Below are 10000 nucleotides of genomic sequence, written 5' to 3'. Positions count from 1 at the left end.
AGCCTGGGTTACGTGTGGGTTTACCAGGCGGCGGGACAGCTTCAGGCTCAACCAGTGGCGGCCCCTCAAGCTCATCCTGAGGTACCATATCATTTCTTGCTGTGGTAGTTCTATTGCGTCTAGTATTAGTTCTCCTTTTTTCTCTAGGAATCTTATAGTCCGTTTGAATTATTTGACCTGTATGGCTTGCCTGGTGGTGCGTCGTTTGTCTGGCTTACGTGCGAGGACATGTTGAAGTTTATTTTGCTTGTGGGGTTAATGGCCTGTGCGGCGTGCTTGGCGGGGCTACACTTTTAGCAATTTGTCTAACTTGATTTTTATAGTGTTGAATTCTACTTATGGGTTTTTGCCTGTGAGGTTTCTTGCCTGTGAGGTTTTTGCCTGTGAGGCCCGCCTGATGACGCTACCTTTGAAGTATACGAGATACTGGCCTTTGAGATGTGCCTGGTGGGGCTAAATTTGTGAGTTGTTTTTACTGTGAGGCGTCAGGGGATAAAGTATTCAAGCGTTCATTTCGTAATTCTTTTGCGGTTTTTTGAATAAGTTAAATATTTTTTTTCGGTTCAGTTTTCATTGGATTAAGTTTTTCAAGCGTTACGCGGCATTCTGGAATGTTGTGATGTTTCTTTTGTTTCGGTGGACTTTACAATGTTGTAAATTCTAAACAACTTTTTCCGGCTGTGGACTTAATAATGTTGGTAAACTCTAGAGATTTACCGGTTGTGTGTAGTGCTCTGTATTTTGCTTTCTGATTTGCGTCTTTCATTATTGCTGTGGGCAATTCATGCGGTTTTTAAAACAAAAATATAGATGGTATATTTTTCTGGATTGTTCAGAGTCTTGTTGGCTTTTCATGTTTGTTGTTTTTCTTTACCTATGGTGACTATAATCCTAATAGAGAGAAGGATTCTGTTTGAGAATGATATTTATAATATCATAGTGAGTCTCCGGTCGTTTGGGGCAATTTCATTTATGGTTTTTTTCTTTTAATTCGATGTAGAATGGTGCTGTCTTAGCGGCTGTAGTTGAGTACTTGTGTGATTGATTTCCGATAGGAAATTTGAATAAATTGTGTTTTCCTGCAACACTTTTTTGTAATTTTTTTCTTTGTTCTGGGTCGGGGCCGAGCAACTCCCGCTGGTCTGCCGCATACGGTAGCCACTAGACGTTCTGTTTTCAGACATGTGCGGTTGCTTCTCTCCTGATCGGAAACCCCGTTTCTTGTTCACTCTATGAAAGTCACATTTTGATATTTTCACTCGACGTAGGATAATTTAATTCTGCAATTTTCCCTTTGTTTTTCTTTTCTCTGGGGTGAGTTCCGTTTTTGCTTTTTTCTGCGCTAGGCCATGAGTCTCCAGTTAAACTCTACTTTGGGAAAGGATAGTCGAGGTACCAGTTTAGATGAATTTAAACTTCAAGTAAGAGGTGTCAAGCCTAGAAGTGTGGCTTCTTGGGTGAATGTAAACGGGGTTCCCGTTCAGGAGTGAGCGACATTACATGCCCAGTCCTGGAGTGAGGTGCTCTCATCTGGAAAAGTCCCGGATTTAGACTGTCTTTGTCTAAGAAACCCCGAATACTTTATAGCCGGCGGTTTGCAACATAGTCTGGAAGCCTGGGACCTAGTCCTTCAAGAACACCCCTTAAGGGACTCTATCTCTGATTGGATAAAGAATAAAGTAGATATTTTTAAATTTTCACAGCCTTTTACCGGTGTATATAAGAAAGTTCGGTATTCTTCAATTTTGCCTCCGCAGAAGCAATTTAGTAATCATGTCTCTTGTAAAAATTTCAATGAATTCATTAGTAATGAGGTTATCAATCGAGTTAGAACGGGTGCGTTTAGGGTTTGGGGCGAAGTAGGTGTTGATGACCCTCCCCCACCTTGTTCTTCCGTTAACTGTAGAATCCTCCAAGCCTAGGCTCTGTTTGCAAAAATTTGGTTTTATCAACGGAGTTGATAATGTAAATTGGCCACCGTACAGAGATTCTAAAAGCTGACGTTTCGAGCGTTAGCCCTTCGTCAGAGCGAATCGAGGAAATATGGGTTACGTGTAGTTTTTATAGTAGAGTGGGAGCTACGCTATTGGTGGTAACATGGCAACGTGAAAAATAGGAATAGATTAGTTAAATGAAAAGCGTTCGTTAATACCCTGAGGATTAAGGGTGCCGATTTGGAAGATGAATTTTTGTTCTAGATTCTTGCGGCTTTCCATCGTACCTAGATGTAGGGAAAGGCCGCAGATAGCCATGTGTTTTTTGGAATGGTTAGGCAGATTAAAATGACGAGCGACTGGCTTAGATGCATCTTTATCATTCTTCTCAACATCGCGAAGGTGTTCGCGGAATCGGTCACCTAGTCGTCTACCTGTCTCGCCAATGCATAATTTATTGCATAACGTACAGGTTATGTAAAAAATGACATTTGCGGAGGTACATGTGAAACGATCTGTGATCTTAACAGATCGCTTAGGTCCCGATATCTTGCTGGTGTTAACAATGAAAAGACAAGTTTTGCATCGTGAGCGCGCGCATTTGAATGTGCCGGGTTGCTCGTTAGTTTTGAGCGCGCTTCTAACTAAAAAGTTGCCTACGTTTTTGTCGCGTTTGAACGAAATAAGTGGAGGTTGCGAAAAGATTCTACCAGTCTCGGGATCATTTTGGAGTAATTTAAAATTATTAAGAATGATACTTTTGACCGCGTGATTATGAGGATGGAAAGTGAGGGTGAATGGAATTCTGTCATACTCATCTTTTTGTGACGTTTGTAGTGATGACTGTCGATCAAATTGTTGGGCGCGATGATGGCCCGCTTTGACCATAGAGACAGGATAGCCACGTTTTTCGAAGAACTGGCACATCTCCTCTGATTTTCTGGAATAATCGGAGTCATCACTACATAGACGTCGAAGTCTAAGAAATTGAGAATAAGGAATGGAGTTCTTGACATGTAATGGATGTGATGATAAATACAACAAATAACTGTGAGAATCTGTAGGTTTGTAGTTCACATTGGTACATAGCACGTTGCCACTAATAGAAACTTTGATATATAGGAAAGCCAATGAAGTTTCCGATATTTCCCAGGTATATTTAAGAGCCGGATGAAAAGAATTGACGGAGGTTATAAAATGATCGAGTTCTTCTCTGCTAGATGAAATAGCGCCGATACAATCGTCGATGTAGCGGCCGTAGAGTTCAGGTTTGGGGCCGTTGTACTGATTAAAAAGTTGGTGTTCAACATATCCTACAAAAAGATTGGCATAGCTAGGTCCCATTCTTGTGCCCATCGCGACACCATTAATTTGTTTGTAATAGTTGCCGGCGAATGAAAAACAATTAAGCGTTAAAACTAGTTCGGCAAGGCGGAGGAGCGTTTCCGAGCTTGGTTCTTTGACAGTGCGTTGATCGAAAAAGTGTTTAAGTGCTTGAAGACCTTCGCTTTTGGGAATGACTGTGTACAGAGATGTAATGTCCATGGTGAAAATAAGTTTGTCTTGGCCGGAGAAATTGAAATAATTCCTCGATTTGCTCTGATGAAGGGCTAACGCTCGAAACGTCAGCTTTTAGAATCTCTGTACGGTGGCCAATTTACATTATCAACTCCGTTGATAAAACCAAATTTTTGTATACTACTTCCCCACCGACGCAGCACCACAGTTTCTTTAGAAACTACCCCCTTCATTCATTTGTTGTTCAACCGCTGCGACCACTAATCTTGTGCTCTAGTATTTTTTTAATCCACAGATTTCTAAGAGGAGACCCAAGACGACGATGCCAAGGTTGAAGAAACTTACCAAGGAGCTACGCCAGGAAATCGTAAGTTATCTTTTTCCTGTTCCCACACTTAGCAGCAACTTAGCTTTCCTTTTAGCCATTCTCTTTTTCGCCAAAACTAGGTTTTGTAGTCACATCAATTTCATCGGCCGTTGCCTCAATTCTAAAATCATTCCTAAAGGTTTTCGCTCAAACTTTCATCCATCTACATTCTGTCACTCGAATCAATATCTTCACCAAATTCGATGCGCGCAAAATTCTTTTTCACGTAATATTATGAGGATCACAATTAGAGCCATGTGCCAAAAACGAAACGTACTTGACAAACAAATTCTTTAGTGCCGTTCCGAACTTTCCAAATCTGTCCATCAGTTTTATTACAATCGATTCGCGCTAAAATCCGAGAACTTAATTCTGGACTGTCTGACCATTTACACCAAACCAAGACTCTAAAACTTCAACAATTAATAGGTCCGCAAATTACTGACGACACTACATTGCATAGCCATAATACCGTAGTTACAATTCCAGATAATCTTCCGCTTACTGACTCAGAGAAATCTGTTCTCAGTAAGGGCCTAAATTTTGTCCCTATTACCAAACGCACCAACGAATTTTCTATTAAGCAAGATGTTGAAAAATTCTTTCGCCGCGTTCAGTTAAAAGCCTTTTTTAATGACAAAGAGGCCGAGTCGGACACTTCTAACAAAGATATTCTTGAAACACTTCAAGTTCGCAAATCTAAATGGACTCCCCCAGAGGGACAATTGGCCTCTTTAGATTTTTTCACCAAAAAATGCCGTCACGACATTCACAAACTTAAATTCAATCGTAACACTAAATTTTCCAACCTTTCCTCGGAAGAGTGGGCGGCGCTTAAAAATCTTAGTAAACGCAATGACATAGTTGTCAAATCGGCCGACAAAGGCGGCGCGGTAGTTGTTTGACGGTCCGACCTTTACCAAAAAGAAGCTTTGCGGCAACTTTCGGATACCTCGTTTTATGCCAAAATCCAGAAAGATCTCACTTCCAAAAATCAAAAAATTGTCAAAGACACCATTCAGGATCTCATGGTTAATCAAGAATTACCGGACACTGCCACTAATCTCATCATCAACACCTCTCTAACTTCGTGCATTTACTTCTTGCCTAAATTTCACAAACCTAACAACCCAGATCGCCCAGTCGTTTCTGCCTGTAGTTGCCCCACCCAACTCATTTCTAGCTACTTAGACAGGATTATGACGCCTATCGTCAAATCTTTGCCATCATACGTTAAAGACAGTAAACACCCACTAAAAATTTTCCGCAATTTCAATTTCTACGGCCAAGACAAACTTATTTTGACCATGGACATTACATCTCTGTACACAGTCATTCCCAATAGCGAAGGTCTTCAAGCACTTAAACACTTTTTCGATCAACGCACTGTCAAAGAACCAGGCTCGGAAACGCTCCTCCGCCTTGCCGAACTAATTTAACGCTTAATTTAATTGTTTTTCATTCGCCGGCAACTATTACAAACAAATTAATGGTGTCGCGATGGGCACAAGAATGGGACCTAGCTATGCCAATCTTTTTGTAGGATATGTTGAACACCAACTTTTTAATCAGTACAACGGCCCCAAACCTGAACTCTACGGCCGCTACATCGACGATTGTATCGGCGCTATTTCATCTAGCAGAGAAGAACTCGATCATTTTATAACCTCCGTCAATTCTTTTCAGCTTGTTTTTAAATATACCTGGGAAATATCGGAAACTTCATTGGCTTTCCTAGATATCAAAGTTTCTATTAGTGGCAACGTGCTATGTACCAGTGTGCACTACAAACCTACAGATTCTCACAGTTATTTGTTGTATTCATCATCACATCCATCACATGTCAAGAACTCCATTCCTTATTCTCAATTTCTTAGACTTCGACGTCTATGTAGTGATGACTCCGATTATTCCAGCAAATCAGAGGAGATGTGCCAGTTCTTCGAAAAACGTGGCTATCCTGTCTCTATGGTCAAAGCGGGCCATCATCGCGCCCAACAATTTGATCGACAGTCATCACTACAAACGTCACAAAAAGATGAGAATGCGTTCAAAAGTATCATTCTTAATAATTTTAAATTACTCCAAAATGATCCCGAGACTGGTAGAATCTTTTCGCAACCTCCACTTATTTCGTTCAAACGCGACAAAAACGTAGGAAACTTTTTAGTTAGAAGCGCGCTCAAAACTAACGAGCAACCCGGCACATTCAAATGCGCGCGCTCACGATGCAAAACGTGTCTTTTCATTGTTAACACCAGCAAGATATCGGGACCTAAGCGATCTGTTAAGATCACAGATCGTTTCACATGTACCTCCGCAAATGTCATTTTTTACATAACCTGTACGTTATGCAATAAATTATACATTGGCGAGACAGGTAGACGACTAGGTGACCGATTCCGCGAACACCTTCGCGATGTTGAGAAGAATGACAAAGATGCATCTAAGCCAGTCGCTCGTCATTTTAATCTGCCTAACCATTCCAAAAAACACATGGCTATCTGCGGCCTTTCCCTACATCTAGGTACGACGGAAAGCCGCAAGAATCTAGAACAAAAATTCATCTTCCAAATCGGCACCCTTAATCCTCAGGGTATTAACGAACGCTTTTCATTTAACTAATCTATTCCTATTTTTCACGTTGCCATGTTACCACCAATAGCGTAGCTCCTACTCTACTATAAAAACTACACGTAAACCATAATTCCTCGATTCGCTCTGACGAAGGGCTAACGCTCGAAACGTCAGCCTTTAGAATCTCTGTACGGTGGCCAATTTATATTATCAACTTCGTTGACAAAACCAAATTTTTGTATACTACTTCCCCACCGACGCAGCATCACAGTTTCTTTAGAAACTACCCCCTTCATTCATTTAGGCTCTGTTTGGACGCGCGATTCTTAAATTTGTGGATGAGAGATGCTCCTTTTTCTCTTGACAATTTGTCTGATGTGACTCGCTTTGTGTACCCAAACTCGTTTATGACGAAGTGCGACGATAAGTCAGGCTATGACCACACCCTCTTGTCAGAAGCTTCGCAATCATATTTTGGTTTCAGCTTTGGTGGTCTGTGGTTTGTTTGCACTACTTGACCGTTTGGTTGGAAGATATCACCTTTCGTTTACCATACAATAGGGCTTTCGGTGCCAGGATTTTTGAGGTCCAAGGGTATCCCTTGCTCGTTGTATATTGATGATCGGTTAAATGGCGAACTCTTAACATCCTGTGGCCCGTGGTCGGTTCTTCCGGAGAAGAGGTCCGCCAACTTTCGATTGAGCGCGGCTAGAAATTTGCTTTGTTTGTAGTCTTGTCTGTTCTAGTGAAACCTGATTCTACAAAGTAATCGTTCTTAATTCCCGAGCGTAAGATTGAGTCGTTTGCCCGACTTAGAGAGAGTATCCTTGGTGGGAAGTTGCTCCTCTAAAAACTTTGCAGAGGTTTCAAGGGAAATGTATTCCTTTTTCGTTGGCTGTTCCGGCCGCTAAACGTTTTATCAGAGAAGTATGTAGAGATATTTCATTGGTAGAGTTTGTAAACTCCGATGGCATGGTTTCTTTGTCGAAACCTGTGTTGGAGGAAATAGCGCATTGGCGTTTCCTCAATAATTGGGAACAATGTCTCCCGTGGAGCGATGAGAAACATCACAGTTTAACTCTCTCCACGAATGCGTCAGGGCATGGTTGGGGGTGTGTCATTCATTCTCCGTCTGGGGACCAGGTCCTTGGCGATTATTGGTCTAGCGATCAACTCAGTCTCTTTATTTCGTCTAAAGAGATGCTTTCTTTGGTGTATGCGACCAAAGCTTTACCGGACTCCATTCATAACTGTCGGATTTACGCCCGCGTAGACAGCAAGGTGGTCATTTACGTCTGGGGAGGACAGGGTAGTAAGTCGTCCTCCCAGTTGACGTCGGTGAGGAAGCAATTGTTTTTTGAATTGGCGTCCCGTAATATCCAACTAAACTTTCTATACGTTCCTTCCGGAGAGAATCTGGTGGATGATCCTTCTGAACTCCTTTCTCGTTGTGATTCGGCGCTTTTTTTGACTGCATTTGAGGCTATTGATAGAGCCTTCGGTGGTGCTCATGGTCTTTCATTTGATCTTTTGGACTTGGACTCCAATGCTGTCAGGGATAGAGATGGTTATCCCTTACGTCACTTTTCTCCGTTTCCCAGCCCTCAGTCAAGGGGTGTGAATCTTTTTTCTCAGGACTTGCGCGCAATGGACTGTATGTCTTACCCTTATGATTTTCCTCCCTTTTCGCTTATTGGTGCGGTTTTGAAATTCCTTTATAGTTTTGGTATTTCATTTACAATTCTACTTCCTTTGTGTTCTCCTCGGAAGTATTGGTGTGCTGAATTGATGGCCCGTGCGTCTGATAATCTGTGCCTTGGAAAGAGAGGGGACATGAACGTTCTTTTGTCTCCCTCAAAGGGTGGCTATAGGGCCGTTCCTTGCCCAGTGGATTTGTGGTTACATATCATAGACCATATTCACAGATGGTGGTCAATACATTATTCTATTGTCCTTGTTCTAATATTCTAGACCAACTAGCCTTGATAGGAGTTGACAAAATACAAAAGTTGCTTTAGAACGAGGCTTGTTGGACTAACTGGCACCCACACACAATAATAGTTTCTTGGCCTCCGTTTATGAATTCTGTCTATGATCGATGTTGACGATCATTTCCCAGACAAACAAAATTGCACGAGCCCGCGGGGCTGATGACATGATTTCGAGTTTGCTAGAAATAAGCACAAGCAGGAGCCCATCAAACGGAGCCGCAATCTCCCATATAAACCCTTGCGTTCGTCTCACAAAATATTCTCAGACGGTTCTAAAAATAAAAAGATACGGGCAAAGGTTGACTCAAGGATATAGTCTGGATGGAGGCTCCGGGTGATGTGCTCCTGGCACAAGTAAACTTCTCAGACTAACAAAGTTGCAAGAGCCCGCGGGGCTAATAATCTACATAAAAGAAGGTATAAATATAGAAAAGCAAAACAAATGAAAAAGTGGCAGCACGCGCTTCAATTTTTATCTCGTCATTTGCATATGCGCGATCCCGTGAGAAAGCGCATGCGTGGTGAAGATCATTACAGCGTTGCATTCCTAAGGATTTACGCTGGAGTTGTCGTTTTAAAATCTTTTGCATCGACGCTTCAGCCATTCTACTAGTTTCCTCTACTTACAGACGAAAGTCTGTACGAGGGCTAAAGTATTCTTTGAGATAGAATTTGCAAATATTGGCTAAGATTTATTCCATTTAACGGCCATGTCTCAAGACCACGAGAAACTACGCGCATCCGCCATAGTAGAGCCAAATGACGAACGTCACATATCTGCTGAAGAGGCTACTGAAAAGCAGCTTCGAAAGGGTGTTAATGCTGCTAAAACAACTGCCCGAAAGGGAAAAACCCCTGCTGGAAAGGTAGAAAAGAGTTGCAAAGCGCCTGGCGACCACGAGAAAACGTCGAGCAAACAAGCTCCATCGATGGCGGGAAATCAAGCAGCGAAACGAACGGCCACCGCTTCTTCCTGCAATCCAGTTGAGGAAATGGATGAAATAAAACAACAGCTGAAACAGTTTTCTGGTTCCCTTGCGAGCATAACACCAATGATTACTGAAATTAAAACGGCCTACGACAATTACAACCAGGGCGGAAACCTATGTGTAAGCGCCCTGATTACAACCAGGCCGTTGATGGCGACAGCGACGCTCATGGAAGCGAAGCGGATTTGGCATCCACTGTGTCATCTGTGTCATCTGTATCAAACCCGCATGAAGAGTCCCCAAAGGAAAAAAGCAAAGGAGGAATCCAGCGTGCTCGCTGGTATGGCAAAAGTGGTAAACAAACCACAACAAAACGGCGAGGATGTAACGCCTAAATTAGCAAAATTGGTAAAACAACTGCTTAGCAAAGGTATGAGCAAAAGCTTTTTTGTAACATTTTTCAAAAAATAAACATCAATCTACATATCTCTACCTTTACAAACTTATTTTGTATGTGCGTTTGGAAGACGCATTTTTATGCATTTTGTAAAACTGAACATATTTATGATTTCTAATAAAGTTATACACAGAATACATAAATGGCGGACGCGCGCGAAAAAACTGGTATCTAGACATGAACGCGAGGCGTTTTAGGATAAACAACTTTCGTTTTACAACCTCTTT

Source organism: Montipora foliosa, chromosome 11 (assembly GCF_036669935.1).
Source record: "Montipora foliosa isolate CH-2021 chromosome 11, ASM3666993v2, whole genome shotgun sequence".
In the NCBI taxonomy this organism is placed as follows: Eukaryota; Metazoa; Cnidaria; class Anthozoa; order Scleractinia; family Acroporidae; genus Montipora; species Montipora foliosa.
The sequence above is the reverse complement of the archived record's forward strand: the minus strand, read 5'-3'. Positions refer to the sequence as shown.